The sequence below is a fragment of the Oryza sativa genome, chromosome 5 (assembly GCF_034140825.1).
Source record: "Oryza sativa Japonica Group chromosome 5, ASM3414082v1".
Classification (NCBI taxonomy): domain Eukaryota; kingdom Viridiplantae; phylum Streptophyta; class Magnoliopsida; order Poales; family Poaceae; genus Oryza; species Oryza sativa.
Window position 1 is genome coordinate 4,390,523 of NC_089039.1, and position 20,531 is coordinate 4,411,053.

General features: G+C 41.7%; 1 pseudogene; it reads left to right on the forward strand.

Moving 5' to 3' along the window:
- Window positions 1-19,899: 19,899 nt before the first annotated feature.
- LOC136356533 (uncharacterized) lies at window positions 19,900-20,528 on the forward strand (annotated as a pseudogene).
- The last annotated feature ends 3 nt before the right edge of the window (window positions 20,529-20,531 follow it).

A 20,531-nucleotide genomic window follows, 5' to 3' on the forward strand; every position in this document is an offset into this window, starting at 1 on the left:
ATTTACCTTCAAATTGTGATGAGATTTGAGAATGATCTCCTTGCTGTCATGGATGATTAATGCCTACTTTTGATGCCCATATGCTAAGTACTAGCTTGCTGAAATTTATTTGAAAACAAATCTGATTTGAAAGTGTTTTATGCAAATAAAACTTGCTTTATGCTAAAAAGAACCATATATGCCTTCTGTAACATCCTGAAAATTCAAGACAATAAAAAAATCACTAAAATTTTGAACTTTTTAAAACTTTTGCATCATGCTGGATCTTATGGTTGCTATTGCTTGCCAAACTATAAATTGTCACCACTGAAAATTAAGCTAAAGCTATACAACTGAGTAACAATTATAAAAATAAGATATTTATTATGAACTCTATAAATATTTACGCACGAGAAAACAAAGCCAGACAAAGGGAAGGTTAATTACCAATTTAATTTATGGATCAAATATTAAATACTTGAACCATGTGATGTGTGCCATGAAATATAAACACTTAGGAAATGATAATCATTCAAATAAATGGAACTCTATCTATAGAATAGTTTTACTGGGAAAAAATAATTAGATATTATATAATTTGAATTGAATCACAAATGCTAAATTATAGAAATCCATGTGGTGGTAAAACCAATCCAAAAAGATAAACCAATATGTGTGAAAACAGATAAATACCAAAATCCCAAATATAGGAAATTATAAAAATCTAGGATATATATTTAAAAATTGGACAATATTAAATTTTGGGGAAATTCACATTTGAGCACTTAATATGGTCACTCAACTGCTGAGGAGTAAAATACAAATTTAATTTGCAACTTTTCTCAATTTATAAATAAACCAAAGCCCTAAAAATAGGAATACTTAGAAAATATATAATAAAAATAAAAATATGTTCAATATTAAATTTGAATACAAATTTCGATGGATTAACTTAGGCTTGGTGTATTTTACATTGTGACAAAATTAGTGGCAATAGTATATTTTTCCTAATTGCAAAATACCCTATAAAATCAAAAATAGTTGGCTAACACTGTTCATTAGCCCTCTAGGTGTTTGATTTGGTTCCCTAGCCACCACCGCTCCTCTGCCGCGCTCCCCCTCGAGCCCCGCGCCGCCCCTGCGCGCGCCGCGCCGCTGCCGCCCTCTGCTGCGCCGCTGCCTTGCGCCCCGCGCCGCCGCGCGCCGTCTTGTCACCGCCGTCGCCCTGCCGCGTCATGTCGCCGTCGCCGCGCCGTCTCCATCCCGCCGCGCGCCGTCGCCGTCGACGGTCGCATCCTCTCGAGCCCCACTCCTCCGCGCGTGCCGTCGTCGTCGCCGTCGCATCGACATCATCGCCGCGCCGCGCGCCGTCGCATCAGCTTCGCTGCCGCGTCGCGCGCCGTCTCGTCGCGCCTCGCGCCCCGCGCCGCCAAGCCGTGTGCCGCTGCTGCGCCGTCGTCCGTCGCGTCGCACCACGCCGAGCCCCGTGCCACGTCCGTCGCCGCGCGCCGTCCCATCCCTGCGCCCCGCGCCATGCCATGTGCGCCTATGCCATAACCGCCTCTAGCCCAGCATCTAGCCCGGCTGGCCATGAGCTGGCGAGCTTATCCGTCTTAGCTTCCAGCACAAGCCCCTCACCCACCTATAAAAGACCTCCTAGCCCCCACGAGCTCGTCCGCCCCTCTCTGCCTTTTCTTCTCCCTACTACACATTTCGTCGAACACCTTGTGGGCGTGCCGCAGCTTCTTCCCGGCTCCACCACCGCCGCGGAACTTCGTCATTCCGCCGTCCCTCGGTAAGTCCTCACTCCTGTTACTCCTCCTATTCCTCTAGGAACTACCTCCCCCAACTATTTCATCGATTAGGGCCATAATTGTGACAAGCCCGAGCTACGAAGCTCCGCCCGTGGAGGTCACCGTGGACATGCCATCCGGGGGGTTCTCCCTTCGATTTTTCTGGAAAAACGGAACCCTCATGCGCCATAGATGCTCACGCCCTCACCAATTTGGTCGCAAACCATTCCGTTCACCATAGCTGCTTGCAGCCAAGCTCGGTCATGACGTTGCCGTGCCGCAACGCTCGCCCCTACTCCGCCTTGCGCCGCCGCCGCCGGTGGAGGGCCGCCTGAGCTCCTCCGCACATCCCCTGGCCGCCGCCGTGCCGCCCCGGCCCGTGCCCGTCGCGCCCAGCCGTGCCCTGGTGCTGCCTCCCGATGGCTGGAGGTAGAAGACGATGGGAAAAGAACGAGAGAGAGAAAGAGAGCAGCCGAGCCACTGACAAGCCGGGCCCACTCCCTATTTTTCTCTAACAAAAATAATTCGGTAGAAAAGATAATAAAACCCCTGACCCCACCCGTCAGTGACTCTGAGCTGTGGATAGGTTCCGGATTAAAATAAATCCGCTATGAACAGTACTGTTTCGCAATTATTCAAATTTGAATATTTACACTAGCATAACTTATTCATTTTAACTCGGATTTGAGTGAAACTTGAACCTAAATTCATATAAATTCATAAGCTTTCCAATGGTATATAGTTCACTATTTAATAAAATATGTTTATAATTAAAAGTTAATTAATATCAAGATGATGCATAATAGTTAACTTAAAAATGTGCTAATAAATAAAATTGAAAATATACTGTAAAGTAGATGTCAAATAATTGTCTTTAACATGCTTTCTCACTGTAAAACCCATGTAAACTAATTAGAAGCATTGTTTCAAATTAATTAAAGCATAGGAAATGCTAGTGCCATTTATTAATATATGTCCCTATATAATTATACGCATGCGTCCAAAGTATATAAATAATGTTTAGCCTCATATTTCGTGACAAAAATATAAACACACCTAGATGAATCTTTAACTTGTTTAGGAGAGTAATCACAGAGCTAGTTGTATTTGGACCACTTAAAAATTAGTTGATACAATGTCATGTGAAGTAGAATATATAGTCAGTTGATATCCATTATTTAAACAAACAGAGCCATCTTAAAATCAACATGTATTGTATAGCTTATAGTAAAAAGCAACTACTCAAATATATGATCCAATAATAAGACATTGTTGCTTACACATATACTATACGTCCCATTATAGTTGTACGGTATAGTATTAATTTGCATGTTACATATATTAATTAGAGGGAGTGTATGACAAACATGTATATTAGATAAATACTAGTATAAATCTTGACCTCATATGATTATAATTATAGTTCAAATGTAAATTAGGATTGTTTATTAAGGGATAATCTGTAACCATAATATGATTAACCTAAACAACTCTAACATACAAAGCATGGATAATTATTATCCTTTTTATTGTGACAAGTGAAATATGTTCATAATTAAAGTAAAGCCTCCATCAATTAAATAATAATACACATGATTCATTATTTGATTGATCATAAATCCATCTAACAACAGAACCTCTAGTATATAAACGTCCTATTTAGATAGATGCATGCTTAGCCATAATCCTTCCATAAGCCATTTGATAGACTAAACCACCGATTAGCCAAATATATATGTATCCCATAAATGCTATGTTGGTTAACTCCTAAATAGGCCACGTTGATAATAGAAAGATTAAGAAACCTTAGCCCCTAGCGTGATTGGAATCCATTAGCAAACACGAATAGTACATTTTGTCGCGCATATTTGATTGTTGTTTGAATACTGGTTTTTCTCGCGTATTATAGACCTTGTGTATCGGTTAGTCGTGAGGCAACGTCTGCAACTTCCAAGAGGTGAAGGTTGATCAAGATTATAGCAATAATAAGGATTATCCTGAGCAAGGCAAGTCATCACTATTCCTTGAACATGTTGATCCCAATTGCGAAATTATTTTGTTTATAAATAAAATTGCATGCAATGATGAATATCCTACTTGGGATTATGCCATGCCTTGATTATTGTTTACCCTTAAATCTTTGTAACCATGTCTACGTATGAGTCCCTAGTCAATTATGACAATTGCTTAGAAATGCTATTCTAGAATCATGCATACTCATATTTATCAAATGCTATATGCTTGGGCAATTACCTTTGGGAAGGTAATTGAGATGCGGCATGTGGAGACATGAGCACCACATTGCCATGATGTTGATGACATGATTTGTGAAAGGAGAAATAAAATTAAACAAATGTTTTCGACTGGGGCGGCTGGAGGACTTGGGTGGTGTCCGGTAAAGGCTAGTGCCGTCCCTGGTCAGTTAAGGACCGAGCCATGAAGTTAAACATGAAACGACCTCAGTACAGCCGTACTTCTCGAATGGGTATAGACCTAGCGGAGTAGATAGCCGAGCGGAGGCAGTATCCCTGCATAGTGGTTTCACTTAGGTGTGTGGACGAACAAGCAGTCTGCTGGCGGATACCCGATACGGATGGCCAAATGGCGGATACCCGATACGGATGGCTAGAGACTGACTTGGCAAGACTACAAGACTACAAGGAGATACCCAAAAGGGGACAGCATGGATTGGGTTCAACTACAGAATGCGATGTTAGGCTTGCGTGAGTTTTCCCCCTCGGGAGCGCCAGAACTCCTCTCACTGCTAGAAACCGTGTACGCCTAGAGTGCATGAGGGCTTAAGTTCATGGAGCGGATACTGCCAAAGTGAGGTTATTGAAAGGCTTTGCCGTGGCAAGTCTCATTCGTTGGGACGTAGGCTCATGTGTTGGGCAAGTTGCGGAGTACGGGTAAAGTGTACATCCACTGCAGTGTGAGTAAACCAAATCTATTCGAATAGCCGTGCTCGCGGTTATTGAGCACCGGGACATGTATTACACTTGGCTAGACTTTAAATTCTTAACTTGTGGGGGATGGGATATTGCATGATGAATTTTATGCTGATGGAGCCACATCCCGAGAGGAGGGAAGGTGGACATCCTCAGAAAACCATGACGATTCAATGGCGGGAAGCTATCCTTGGGATCACAATGGATGGTGGACAGAACCGTCGTTGTTTAAAGTGAACACTGGTACTAAAATTTGATCAGTCTATGCTAGGTTTTAGGCTTGTGAAAAGAATTGTAAAATTAGCTTTATGCAAAAGAACCTGAAGCCATTCCTTGAAATACCCGCTATCATATGCATTGTTGTTGTGGTGGCTTGCTGAGTACGGTTGGTACTCACCCTTGCTATTTATATATCTTTTAGGAGAGTGTTGAAGAGAAGCCCTTGTCGGTACGCTTGCGTATCCCACAAGATGATCGGAGTGCGGTCTTGTTCTAGGTCTCGTTCCCCAGTCGACTGCCTGTGGCATGTTAACCGGGCCCTTATATTATTTTGTCTTCTGCTGTTGTTCTCTGATAGTTGTTGGCCTACCTGGCCCTAATGTAAGTATTTAACTCTTTTAGCCTAAATTCATTCGTGATATGTTGTGATCCAACTATGTATGTGTGTACCAACTACTGATCCAGGGATTGGTACGGATAAACACAGAAGATTTCCGATTTCCAAAATCGGGGGTCTACAGAGCTGGTATCAGAGCATATCGACTGTAGGTCGAGACCCTAGATAGAATGGCCGTTAGTTTCAGGACCCTATATTTTACAAATATATTTTTGAATGCTAAAAAAAAAATTTATGAAAACATTCAAATGTTGTTTCTCATCTTACCTCTCTTCAAAAATATCTGATTCCGATACGCCAAAAAGAAAAAAAAATAATATTTTTGATACCTTACATCTCAACCCTTCCTTTGACAAGGCGATTTTACCACTTGATTTGTGATTGAAAAATATTGGTTCTATATTCTCATCCACATTTCAAAATTTTAGAATAAGAACCGAAAGCAATTAAGACGCTATAGGAATATTATTGATTGTGCCGAAACCTCATCCTCGAAAGTAGACGATTGCATCATGATTATATGAAAAAAACAAAGTAAAAAAAAAAAAAGAAAAGATCAGAAATTAACTCATCAATCATGATAACTCATTGTTGTTAGTACTAGTTTCCTCTAGTCACACACTCGTATAGTAGAAGTGAAGTCTCGACTAAGCCGTTAGTGACCATAGAAGCTCGATCTGCGACATGGGAGTATCATGAAGGACAATAAAGAGAAGAGAAACAGACTGCTTATCCATGAGAAAGCCATGTAAGATTGCTAAGTTGTTTCCATAAACATATAAGGATCGGAATATTATGGATCGAAAAGGAACATAAGATGGTATGCATATATGGAAATTTAATAAAAGGAGCCATGTTTTGAATAATAGTACATGGGCGAAGGATGAACGAGAGTGGAATTTATTGGATTTTAGTTCTAGGGTTGCTTCAAAATTCCAAGGACAAGTCAAACTTATATGGATTTAATCCCCTTAAAACTTTGTTTTATGAGTTGTCTTTAGAAAATATTGAAAAACAAATGAATTTTTGCACTTTGAAATATAGTCTTACGAAGAAAGATTGCTTCAAAAAGAAAGGAAATGTTTGTTTCAAACTATTTAATTGCAAAATTGTCCCCAAAGCCGCTCTGAACTTATATTAAATTTTGGGAATGGTCAAAATTAGCTTGAAAAGAAAATTTTCTCTGAAAATTATTTGTGAAATTGTGATTCCAAATAATGTATTGCAAAGTTTTCCAAAATAAAACTTCATTCAAAACCAATTTTTCAGTGCATGTCTTCGAAAGCCTCCTTTCAAAAGGTTTTCCAAGCTGAATTCCAATAATTATTTGCCTAAAGCTTTGTTTAAAAATAATAATAATAATAATAATAATAATAATAATAATAATAATAGTAAAAAAAAAAATTTTTTTCATGAGTTTTTCTTTGAGGTGTTCAAAAGTATTGTTGTTTCAACTTTGAACCATGCATACAATCTATATGGTATTTTGGCCCTATGGGCAAGAGTTTTCTTTTGCGAAATAAAATCAAATGTTGTTTTCAAAGAAAAATTGATTACAAAAGTTTTTAGTTGCCATGTTGCTTTTTGTTAAACACATGTGTGATTATACAAAATCTTGCCTGAAAAAAAAAATCTATTTTCAAATTATATTTGGTAAGAAAATGTATCTCTTGGAAATTTCAAATGTTTTGCAAACATCACTTCCAAAGGATATTTGTGCAAAATCATTTTGATAAAAAAAAAATCTACTTTGTGAACGCAAAAGCATATCTCCTTTTAAATTGCTTTCAAAATTTCTTATTTTAAGGGGGGTAGCCTATGATGGAAAAACCTCGAGGAAATCAATAACTTGTGGGAAAATATGGACAAGGAATACTATATATCAAGGTATATTCGCCCTTGTACAAGGAATTTGAAGTATCATTGGATAGTAAAACTGCAAAGGGTGTAACCTCAACCCTCGACGGCAAGATTCATAATAAATATTAAGGAACGAAGGATTGAACAAATGATGAAGAAAAACAACAATGCAGCATTGTCATGCTACTATTGATGCCTAGTATAGTAGTTTACTAACTTTCAACCTACTAACTTCTAACAAGAAGAACCTACCACAGGACGTGAAGACATGGACCAATAGACATCGAGAAACAAGAACTCCTCCAAGCTACAAGACCCCCAAAATATGGGAATAAACCAGCCCATGCTACTCCTTGAAGATCCTCCCCAAGCTTCCAAGAACAAAGGACGAGTCCAAGCCTCACTAAAGCCTGAAGACTACACCATCAATCTGAATCACCTAAAGCAATATTCTTCGAATGAAAGGTGCCACCTGACTCCAGCAAAACGAAGGATAAATGTCACGTGTTATAGATGTGGCGAGGAAGGACATTGTGCCTTGGATTGCCCTAAGAAAAAGCTAGGAAATGGACAAGTAAGGAATATACCCTGACACCCAAAAAGGAAAATGAGGGCAGAAATACCACCAAAACCGATGCCACATTCACCCTATCCAAAACCTATGTATCAGCAATTTCGTAGACAAGGAACTACACCACATTGGTGGAAGGGAAAACGGAAAAGAAAAGCGTCATCACTAATAACATATGCTGAACTTGATCTCAGTAAAATGGGAATAGAAATCGGTGATTTGCCTGAAGAAGTTGAAGAGCTACAACTATGGCAACGAAAGAGAGATGGCTGTTGTTTTTCTTGTGGACAATTTGGACATTATGCGATAGGCTGTACTCAAGACACCAATGAAGAACAAGAAACACTGCCTTCACAGATCAGCCCGGAAGAGCATAGAGTTTCAGACCCATCCAAAGAAGTTTCGAAGATTAAGGCATATAGTCGTTGCGGAGAGATAGGACACTACGGTAGTAATTGCGTTACTCAATGCCCCTACTGTGACGAAGACCATCAAAATGGAGAATGCCCTACAACGAAGATCGCGTGCTTCCTTTGCGAAAAGACGGATCATGTGCCACAAGACTGCCAACTAAGTCCGTTGCTGACCAAGACAGCGGAAGTACAAAGAGTGTCGCTTCGCTTCGCTCATCAACTCATGACGTCCGGAAGCCACGAAGACCCTGGATTTCCTACATTCGATTAGCATGTCTGTCTATCAAACAATATTTTAGTCGAACTAGTTTAATGACACCGTAGTCCCACTAAATCTCGGGGACGAGATTCCTTTAAGGGGGGTAGGTTTGTAACATCCTGAAAATTCAAGACAATAAAAAAATCACTAAAATTTTGAACTTTTTAAAACTTTTGCATCATGCTGGATCTTATGGTTGCTATTGCTTGCCAAACTATAAATTGTCACCACTGAAAATTAAGCTAAAGCTATACAACTGAGTAACAATTATAAAAATAAGATATTTATTATGAACTCTATAAATATTTACGCACGAGAAAACAAAGCCAGACAAAGGGAAGGTTAATTACCAATTTAATTTATGGATCAAATATTAAATACTTGAACCATGTGATGTGTGCCATGAAATATAAACACTTAGGAAATGATAATCATTCAAATAAATGGAACTCTATCTATAGAATAGTTTTACTGGGAAAAAATAATTAGATATTATATAATTTGAATTGAATCACAAATGCTAAATTATAGAAATCCATGTGGTGGTAAAACCAATCCAAAAAGATAAACCAATATGTGTGAAAACAGATAAATACCAAAATCCCAAATATAGGAAATTATAAAAATCTAGGATATATATTTAAAAATTGGACAATATTAAATTTTGGGGAAATTCACATTTGAGCACTTAATATGGTCACTCAACTGCTGAGGAGTAAAATACAAATTTAATTTGCAACTTTTCTCAATTTATAAATAAACCAAAGCCCTAAAAATAGGAATACTTAGAAAATATATAATAAAAATAAAAATATGTTCAATATTAAATTTGAATACAAATTTCGATGGATTAACTTAGGCTTGGTGTATTTTACATTGTGACAAAATTAGTGGCAATAGTATATTTTTCCTAATTGCAAAATACCCTATAAAATCAAAAATAGTTGGCTAACACTGTTCATTAGCCCTCTAGGTGTTTGATTTGGTTCCCTAGCCACCACCGCTCCTCTGCCGCGCTCCCCCTCGAGCCCCGCGCCGCCCCTGCGCGCGCCGCGCCGCTGCCGCCCTCTGCTGCGCCGCTGCCTTGCGCCCCGCGCCGCCGCGCGCCGTCTTGTCACCGCCGTCGCCCTGCCGCGTCATGTCGCCGTCGCCGCGCCGTCTCCATCCCGCCGCGCGCCGTCGCCGTCGACGGTCGCATCCTCTCGAGCCCCACTCCTCCGCGCGTGCCGTCGTCGTCGCCGTCGCATCGACATCATCGCCGCGCCGCGCGCCGTCGCATCAGCTTCGCTGCCGCGTCGCGCGCCGTCTCGTCGCGCCTCGCGCCCCGCGCCGCCAAGCCGTGTGCCGCTGCTGCGCCGTCGTCCGTCGCGTCGCACCACGCCGAGCCCCGTGCCACGTCCGTCGCCGCGCGCCGTCCCATCCCTGCGCCCCGCGCCATGCCATGTGCGCCTATGCCATAACCGCCTCTAGCCCAGCATCTAGCCCGGCTGGCCATGAGCTGGCGAGCTTATCCGTCTTAGCTTCCAGCACAAGCCCCTCACCCACCTATAAAAGACCTCCTAGCCCCCACGAGCTCGTCCGCCCCTCTCTGCCTTTTCTTCTCCCTACTACACATTTCGTCGAACACCTTGTGGGCGTGCCGCAGCTTCTTCCCGGCTCCACCACCGCCGCGGAACTTCGTCATTCCGCCGTCCCTCGGTAAGTCCTCACTCCTGTTACTCCTCCTATTCCTCTAGGAACTACCTCCCCCAACTATTTCATCGATTAGGGCCATAATTGTGACAAGCCCGAGCTACGAAGCTCCGCCCGTGGAGGTCACCGTGGACATGCCATCCGGGGGGTTCTCCCTTCGATTTTTCTGGAAAAACGGAACCCTCATGCGCCATAGATGCTCACGCCCTCACCAATTTGGTCGCAAACCATTCCGTTCACCATAGCTGCTTGCAGCCAAGCTCGGTCATGACGTTGCCGTGCCGCAACGCTCGCCCCTACTCCGCCTTGCGCCGCCGCCGCCGGTGGAGGGCCGCCTGAGCTCCTCCGCACATCCCCTGGCCGCCGCCGTGCCGCCCCGGCCCGTGCCCGTCGCGCCCAGCCGTGCCCTGGTGCTGCCTCCCGATGGCTGGAGGTAGAAGACGATGGGAAAAGAACGAGAGAGAGAAAGAGAGCAGCCGAGCCACTGACAAGCCGGGCCCACTCCCTATTTTTCTCTAACAAAAATAATTCGGTAGAAAAGATAATAAAACCCCTGACCCCACCCGTCAGTGACTCTGAGCTGTGGATAGGTTCCGGATTAAAATAAATCCGCTATGAACAGTACTGTTTCGCAATTATTCAAATTTGAATATTTACACTAGCATAACTTATTCATTTTAACTCGGATTTGAGTGAAACTTGAACCTAAATTCATATAAATTCATAAGCTTTCCAATGGTATATAGTTCACTATTTAATAAAATATGTTTATAATTAAAAGTTAATTAATATCAAGATGATGCATAATAGTTAACTTAAAAATGTGCTAATAAATAAAATTGAAAATATACTGTAAAGTAGATGTCAAATAATTGTCTTTAACATGCTTTCTCACTGTAAAACCCATGTAAACTAATTAGAAGCATTGTTTCAAATTAATTAAAGCATAGGAAATGCTAGTGCCATTTATTAATATATGTCCCTATATAATTATACGCATGCGTCCAAAGTATATAAATAATGTTTAGCCTCATATTTCGTGACAAAAATATAAACACACCTAGATGAATCTTTAACTTGTTTAGGAGAGTAATCACAGAGCTAGTTGTATTTGGACCACTTAAAAATTAGTTGATACAATGTCATGTGAAGTAGAATATATAGTCAGTTGATATCCATTATTTAAACAAACAGAGCCATCTTAAAATCAACATGTATTGTATAGCTTATAGTAAAAAGCAACTACTCAAATATATGATCCAATAATAAGACATTGTTGCTTACACATATACTATACGTCCCATTATAGTTGTACGGTATAGTATTAATTTGCATGTTACATATATTAATTAGAGGGAGTGTATGACAAACATGTATATTAGATAAATACTAGTATAAATCTTGACCTCATATGATTATAATTATAGTTCAAATGTAAATTAGGATTGTTTATTAAGGGATAATCTGTAACCATAATATGATTAACCTAAACAACTCTAACATACAAAGCATGGATAATTATTATCCTTTTTATTGTGACAAGTGAAATATGTTCATAATTAAAGTAAAGCCTCCATCAATTAAATAATAATACACATGATTCATTATTTGATTGATCATAAATCCATCTAACAACAGAACCTCTAGTATATAAACGTCCTATTTAGATAGATGCATGCTTAGCCATAATCCTTCCATAAGCCATTTGATAGACTAAACCACCGATTAGCCAAATATATATGTATCCCATAAATGCTATGTTGGTTAACTCCTAAATAGGCCACGTTGATAATAGAAAGATTAAGAAACCTTAGCCCCTAGCGTGATTGGAATCCATTAGCAAACACGAATAGTACATTTTGTCGCGCATATTTGATTGTTGTTTGAATACTGGTTTTTCTCGCGTATTATAGACCTTGTGTATCGGTTAGTCGTGAGGCAACGTCTGCAACTTCCAAGAGGTGAAGGTTGATCAAGATTATAGCAATAATAAGGATTATCCTGAGCAAGGCAAGTCATCACTATTCCTTGAACATGTTGATCCCAATTGCGAAATTATTTTGTTTATAAATAAAATTGCATGCAATGATGAATATCCTACTTGGGATTATGCCATGCCTTGATTATTGTTTACCCTTAAATCTTTGTAACCATGTCTACGTATGAGTCCCTAGTCAATTATGACAATTGCTTAGAAATGCTATTCTAGAATCATGCATACTCATATTTATCAAATGCTATATGCTTGGGCAATTACCTTTGGGAAGGTAATTGAGATGCGGCATGTGGAGACATGAGCACCACATTGCCATGATGTTGATGACATGATTTGTGAAAGGAGAAATAAAATTAAACAAATGTTTTCGACTGGGGCGGCTGGAGGACTTGGGTGGTGTCCGGTAAAGGCTAGTGCCGTCCCTGGTCAGTTAAGGACCGAGCCATGAAGTTAAACATGAAACGACCTCAGTACAGCCGTACTTCTCGAATGGGTATAGACCTAGCGGAGTAGATAGCCGAGCGGAGGCAGTATCCCTGCATAGTGGTTTCACTTAGGTGTGTGGACGAACAAGCAGTCTGCTGGCGGATACCCGATACGGATGGCCAAATGGCGGATACCCGATACGGATGGCTAGAGACTGACTTGGCAAGACTACAAGACTACAAGGAGATACCCAAAAGGGGACAGCATGGATTGGGTTCAACTACAGAATGCGATGTTAGGCTTGCGTGAGTTTTCCCCCTCGGGAGCGCCAGAACTCCTCTCACTGCTAGAAACCGTGTACGCCTAGAGTGCATGAGGGCTTAAGTTCATGGAGCGGATACTGCCAAAGTGAGGTTATTGAAAGGCTTTGCCGTGGCAAGTCTCATTCGTTGGGACGTAGGCTCATGTGTTGGGCAAGTTGCGGAGTACGGGTAAAGTGTACATCCACTGCAGTGTGAGTAAACCAAATCTATTCGAATAGCCGTGCTCGCGGTTATTGAGCACCGGGACATGTATTACACTTGGCTAGACTCTAAATTCTTAACTTGTGGGGGATGGGATATTGCATGATGAATTTTATGCTGATGGAGCCACATCCCGAGAGGAGGGAAGGTGGACATCCTCAGAAAACCATGACGATTCAATGGCGGGAAGCTATCCTTGGGATCACAATGGATGGTGGACAGAACCGTCGTTGTTTAAAGTGAACACTGGTACTAAAATTTGATCAGTCTATGCTAGGTTTTAGGCTTGTGAAAAGAATTATAAAATTAGCTTTATGCAAAAGAACCTGAAGCCATTCCTTGAAATACCCGCTATCATATGCATTGTTGTTGTGGTGGCTTGCTGAGTACGGTTGGTACTCACCCTTGCTATTTATATATCTTTTAGGAGAGTGTTGAAGAGAAGCCCTTGTCGGTACGCTTGCGTATCCCACAAGATGATCGGAGTGCGGTCTTGTTCTAGGTCTCGTTCCCCAGTCGACTGCCTGTGGCATGTTAACCGGGCCCTTATATTATTTTGTCTTCTGCTGTTGTTCTCTGATAGTTGTTGGCCTACCTGGCCCTAATGTAAGTATTTAACTCTTTTAGCCTAAATTCATTCGTGATATGTTGTGATCCAACTATGTATGTGTGTACCAACTACTGATCCAGGGATTGGTACGGATAAACACAGAAGATTTCCGATTTCCAAAATCGGGGGTCTACACCTTCCTTGGTTATATGCCTTGCAAGTAGGATATTAGGTTTGTTTTGGTACTTGTCAGTACATTATTTCTAATAATATACTGACTCTTGCTATTGGATTAACCTTTTGCTTGCAGGTTTAGATTTAGTCTTTGAGTGATACGGGTTTTGACTCCTTCTTCTAGGACTTGAACTTAATGGGGTAAACCCTTAGTCGGTGTACTTGAGGTTGGGTAGTCAAGCTTCCGCTGTTCTAATATCTATATTCAGCCGGTCGGCCTATGTAATTATGAAGTAGTTATGATTTAGATCATTTTCGTCTTAAAGTGTATTTTGCTATGAATTTCCATGCTTAAGATGAAAGTGTGAATCTAGTGTACATCCTAAGAACTAGATTCACATGAGTAAGAGTTAAGAATATTTAAGATGTTGTAGATCTTTGACCATTTTTGTCAAGTCTCCAAAAATGTATAACACATATGGTCGTCGCCTTCGAGTGGTTTGACGGGCACATCTCAGGCTGAAGTTGACTGGCAGGCTAAAGGCCTAGCAATGTCTCCAATATTTTTCTTTCGAGGCGTCGGATATTTCATTATACTTAGTTTGATGACTTGAATTATTCATTTCATCTCAATTATAATGGGTCTGGAGAGCCTTATGACAATCGGTCGCCATACCGAGGCATTATAAATCATTTAAGTCAAAATATATACTAAAGTACTGATTATATAGATGTTTATAGCATAGACGATCAGATAGATTTAGCATGTATCGGCTAATACTCCGATACTACTTTATACTAAGATATCGAAACAAGCAAGATATATCAAATAAGAAACCTAATATAACTTTAATGCAACAAGATATTAATATAAACGGCAGATTCAGCATAACAAGCAAGCATATGAGATAATAATAGCTAAATCAAGTAAGATTGGCTGAAACTCCGATGTTATCTCTATTGATTATCATAAAACAAGCTAGATATCACAACTATAGATAGAACTTAATAGATCGAACTCAGCCGATGCAGCATTAAGTATAAAGATAACTGTAAGATCTAAATGTCACGCCCAAAAATTCACAAGTAATTTCCGAACTTATTTGTGCATAAAATCCTCGTCCAGGAATCAGTTGAGATACACAAACTGACAATTTAATATACAAATCCATCATAATAATAACGTTACATACTTACAAAAGAAAAGAAAAACAGCAGTGGAATTACGGTCTAGCGAAGCTTCCGGCTCCACTCCCACAGGCAGCTCAACTGGGGTATAAGCCAAACGTCTTCTCCTTCTGGATCCTTTTTCTTCAACTGAGGTTGATTGATTATTGCAAGGTGAGCATATGACATACTCAACAAGCCACACAACAAATATGCAAGTGCACAAGGATACCAAAGGATGGCATAATATAGGCTCATTTGCAAAAGCATCATTTAGCAAACATTTAAGAGTAGTAAAACAGTAGAGTAATTAATCATCAATTTTAATCAACACTGAACAACACACCCATGCTGCTCAGGCCCAACCATCATGAACAACCATACCCGGCTGTACAGATCTAACTCCAAACCAGAAGCTAAGCAAATTATTACCAGTTATAGCATCAATAATTATTGTGAGAGGTGTGAGACTAATCACGAAAAACATTGCTCAACTCGCCCATGACCGCGGGCACAGCTATTCGAATAGTTTTACTCTGGCCAGAGATGTACTATTGTACCCACAAGACACAGCTCCATGACATGTTACCATGCGCCTCAATACCACCACAGTACCTCGAAAAGGAACGAACTGTGACAGTACCCCTCACACAACACAATCCACCGCAGCGCAGCATTCCTGGATCATAATCACGCCCTCAAAAACTAGAGGCATGGACTCCCCAGCGACCCCCATGGACTTCTCGCTGCTTCTCAGTCTGGTGCCCCGCAATGAACTATGCTATACAAAAGGTAAAGCCGTTGCCCACGCTGGCTTGTGGTTGGCACGGTTAATGTCTCACAACAGTAGCTCGCGAACCGATCCTTAATTATCATGAGCACGACCTTCAAAACCATGTGCTCACAACCCACCATTGTCAAGTTTTAGTTGGCAAGTAACTAATTATCCAATCACGATTGATTGACCTTCGTGAGCTACCAATAAATATAATCAGAAGTGACAGTGAAGCATTAGTTATCCCAATAATGAGCTAATGTTTCTAAGTATGGCTAAGCTTCTATTATAAGCACATAGCTGAACCAAACCAATATATAAGGTTCAAGCTAATCAAATTATAACCCATAGGAAAATAAAGTCATCTTTGGCCATAATTAATTGGGAAAGGCTCACCACCCGATGACATTCGAAAATAATAATGCATAAGTTGAAATAAAACAATAGCTTTTAACGGGTTCAACATGCTCAAAGGGTTGTTTGGAATCTGTGTGATTTGCCTTGCAATAATCGGTCTTCAATTAGTCTTCTTGAACACTTCCGACGCACTCACGAACCTTCGCAACGACGAAAACGACAAGCTAACACGCAAAACGGGGAAAAGGACTAATAAAAACCAAATAAACAGTACATATAAAGTAAACCAATATGTAGATCATGATTTTAGATGAATTTAGAAACTTGAACCACTTAATACCGACTTCATATGAATTAGTTATGAATTTTACAAGATTAATTCCAATTAAAGCCTATTAAAGAAAACTATTCCACATTAATTAAACAATTTACAAATAATTTATAGCTGAGATAGAAGATATAAGACTAAAAGCATCCTCCGGAAATTATTGGAATGAAGTTAGTAGACGACATATAGTAAAAAGAACTAATATGCCATTGAAAAGGGATAACATGATTTATATTGATTTTGGATGACTTGGATTGATCTGGCAAGCGGGCCTCACGTGATACCGACTCAACGAGTCAATTCTACGTGACACGGGATCACCCAAATGATTAACCGAAACCGGCGAACGGAACCGGCAGCTCTGAACGGCTCTAAGTAAAGAACGACTCAACACAGACGAATGATCGAAGCACGAGAAACACCTCGTTTGAACGAACGAGCGAACGACTCAACAACGACTGTGGCTAAACCGGTGGACTAGACACGATTCACGGTAAAGCCCCGGTATGGCAAACGATAGGCCGGTATAAATTTAGGGATGCACCTACGGCTTTACAACTCGACTATCAAGCAACGGCTAAAGCGGCGATTAGGTTTAAGCGACACACGGCTGCGACATGGTACAGCAGCGACGGCACGGCACAACGGCGGCTAGGCGGCTAGCGCAGCAGCGACAAGCAACAGCGGCACAGCCAAGCAACGGTGCACAGGCTAGAGCAGCAGCGTGGCGAGCAACAACGCAACAGGCACGGCTGCGGCAAAGCGGCTTGGCAAGCGCAGCCGAAGGGTTGAAACCTAAACCAAGGGGACACGGATAGACATCTCACCGAACCAAAACGATCGGAGAGGAAGAGATGACGACGACACTAGACAAACAACGGAGTAGTTTAGATTAGATTAAGACCTTAGGGAAAAACCTACACCGATGAACGGCATGCATGGAAGTGGCAGTTGCCGGTGGACCTTGGCACAATAATGCAAACGGAGTGCACCGGGAGGAAGATGAGGCAACGGCGATGCTTACCAACACTTACGCAGCACTGAACGGTGAAGGAGATGGTCAGCGACCAGATCGGGACGACGGCGAGGTACTGATCAACGATGGCGCCGGCTTTCCAGCGACAAGCGGCGGCAACGGAGGGGTGGACGGGGTTCTCCTCGCAGCTGCGAATCCAATGGAGACGACGGCGACCGAAGGCGATGATGGGAGGTGCAGTAGGGCCTCGCTGGAGATCAAAACGCGACGGCGAACTTCGGGTTGACGGCGATGATGGAGCTCCGGTGGATTTCGGCTTCGGGGAAGTGGAGGCCGGTCTTCTTCTCCTTCTTGCGAACCCGGCGGTGGCGACGGCGACTGAAAGTGGCGGCTGAAACAGCTGGATAGTCGGCGACGGTGGTGGCTAGGGCGCTACAGGGGACGGCGAGCTCGGGCGAGGGTGGCAAACCAAAAAGGAGAGGGAGGGGACTCTATTTATAGCCACGGGAGCTAGAGATTGATCCAATCGGAGCTGGGATTTTCTAGGGTTTGGTTTGGAGAGATAAACACGAATCGAGCTCGATTCCGCGTTGATTTCTTCGGGATAAAGTCCGATTCTTGGGGGAAAAGGTAGAGGAGGATAAGGGGAATATTTCCCTTCAACGAATCAGACACGGGGGTTCTCGGGTGCTACGGATTTGGCGGAAAACGGCGCTGGATCGGGATGAACAATGGCTCTGTCCGAAGATTGAGGAAGGCACTGTAGCAGGGAGTATAATTAGACGTCCGGCTGGACTCCTTTTACTCAGTCCGATTGAAGGAGGGACAGAAACTGAACTTCGGGAAAGAGAGAGAGAGGGGCCGAGAGTGAGAGGACTTTTCCTAATTCGGCCCGAAAAGGAAAAAAATGATTTTAATTACTTTTCCAATTAAATTATTCACTGAAATGATCTTTGAATTGTTAAAAATACTTCCGGTGCTCTAATAATTCCAAGAAAAATCCTGAAAATACTTGAACACTGTAAGTATTTAAAAAAATTATAATCAGATCATTTAATGATTAATTTAATATGTGAATAATTAGTGAAATGTTCTTTGTATGATTAAAATTAGTAATTGAGCTCTGAAAAATCCGAGAAAATTTCAGAGGGTATATTTAATCATGGAGAATTTAATAAAAATTAAATCCATCCATGCTTTTTATTTAGGAAATTTTATTTCCCACATTTAATTTCACTTGTAAATTAATGAACATTTAATATAAATTCTAATAATAATTTATTAAATAGATTATAAATCCTAAAACGAAAATCAGGATGTCACACTAAACAAGATGATGAAAACCTCTAAGAGATGGTAGGTATACAATATAATATAGATTAACAACGAAATCTAACTCTATCGGCTACTCAACAAAAGAAACCAGCCGATGGCAAGTTATATAGCGTAACTAACAGAGATTATAAAGTATATATGATAACTCGACGAATTACATAAACAAGATTAGAATGTCATAAAGATAGAAGCACTAATCCTGAGAACGCAAACCGCCATGACAAGTTTACCTCTAGTTGAAGATCAAATCGATGCAGCTCAACCCGAAAGCAAGAACTCGTCCAAATAGAACGAAAGTAAAAAGGGTGGCGATGCGTCGAAAGTGTTATTGAATGTGTGTTGTTTGATTACATGGTTTCGGGTCATATTTATACCCAAGATGCAAAACATGTCCTTGTCGGACTCGACTCTTATCTCTAACAAACTATAAGATACCATAAGTCTTTGCGACGGACTTTTGTCCAAACATATCTCTAAGGAAATTACATAAAATATCCTAATTAATAGATACAATTGCCTCTCTGATAGCTTCATCTGCATCGTGGCAATCCTTGTGAAGCACGTTGATCGATTCTACAAGCAGCCTCGGAGCTATCTCCATCGGAATTGGTTGTACCGTCTCTATTGGCTGTATCAGCCATCATCTGACCGATCCATCTCAGCCGATGCATATTGTGGAGATTATGGATACCCCATACCCATATGGCATGTATATCCGACTGGGTATGGGGTGCCATGTATAGATAGAATATCTTCAAAGGGACTCGGGTTAGATTCCAAACTTGTATATCAAGGAAATACCCGGGATCCTAGTCGGTTACGATTGTATTTTATCTGTAACTACCTATTCCGTTAGGGATATGGGCTGTACTTTGTAATACGGACCCCTTCTCCTATATAAGGAGGGGTCCGGGTGCCTCTTGGGGCACAATTTTCCTCTCAGATCATACGATCAATAATACAGTCGGCGGATCAATCCCCAGACAGGAGTAGGGTATTACTTCTTTTTAAGAAGGCCTGAACCTGTATAAAATTCCTTGTCTCTAAACCCATCCACTTTTCTAGCTTGATAGCCACCTCCTTTTAGTATTGTCGAAATCTTGTTTCGACAGCTGGCACGCCAGGTAGGGGTAGCGTCAAGTTCTTCGCCGACTAGTGCGATGGGTTTCATCTCCGGCATCGACAACTTCGTCTTCCTTCCTGGGTAGGCGTTCCGGTTCGGCAGCCTTGACTTCATCACCAACGACTTCGGCAAGATTTCTCTCCTTGACTCGATCCGAACCAGTCAGGGAGAGGTCAGGTTTTCGCCCCGTTCGGTATCCCGAACTCGGCCGAAATGTACCCCAAGATCATCTCAACCGGGACGGCTTCAAACCACTCGGGCGAGATCCAATCTACTTCGACACGACCTGATCAAGACGATGGGGCCTATCCCTCAATCCTGATGAAACTCCCCGATGATTTGGCCGCTGTGTTCACCACAAGGGCGTCTTCTTCCCGTAGGCCTAGACAGGATCCGGCCTCGGCCCCGATCCAATCTAGCTCCAGGGAAGTCAGCGTCATACTCCAACCTCTCGGGATGGTTTCGACAGAAGAATTGGATGGCTACCTCAGCTCTCCCGACGTCGATTCTCGACCGATGGAGATCCTCGAGTACGACGACTTCGGCTACCGCTATGACCACATCAACCTCGACGACTTCGACGAAGGCTACGAAGACAACTACACGCCTCTCTTCTTCAGCGTTTTCATGGCTGACAACGAGACGGCGGAACAGCGTCAAGCCTGAGAA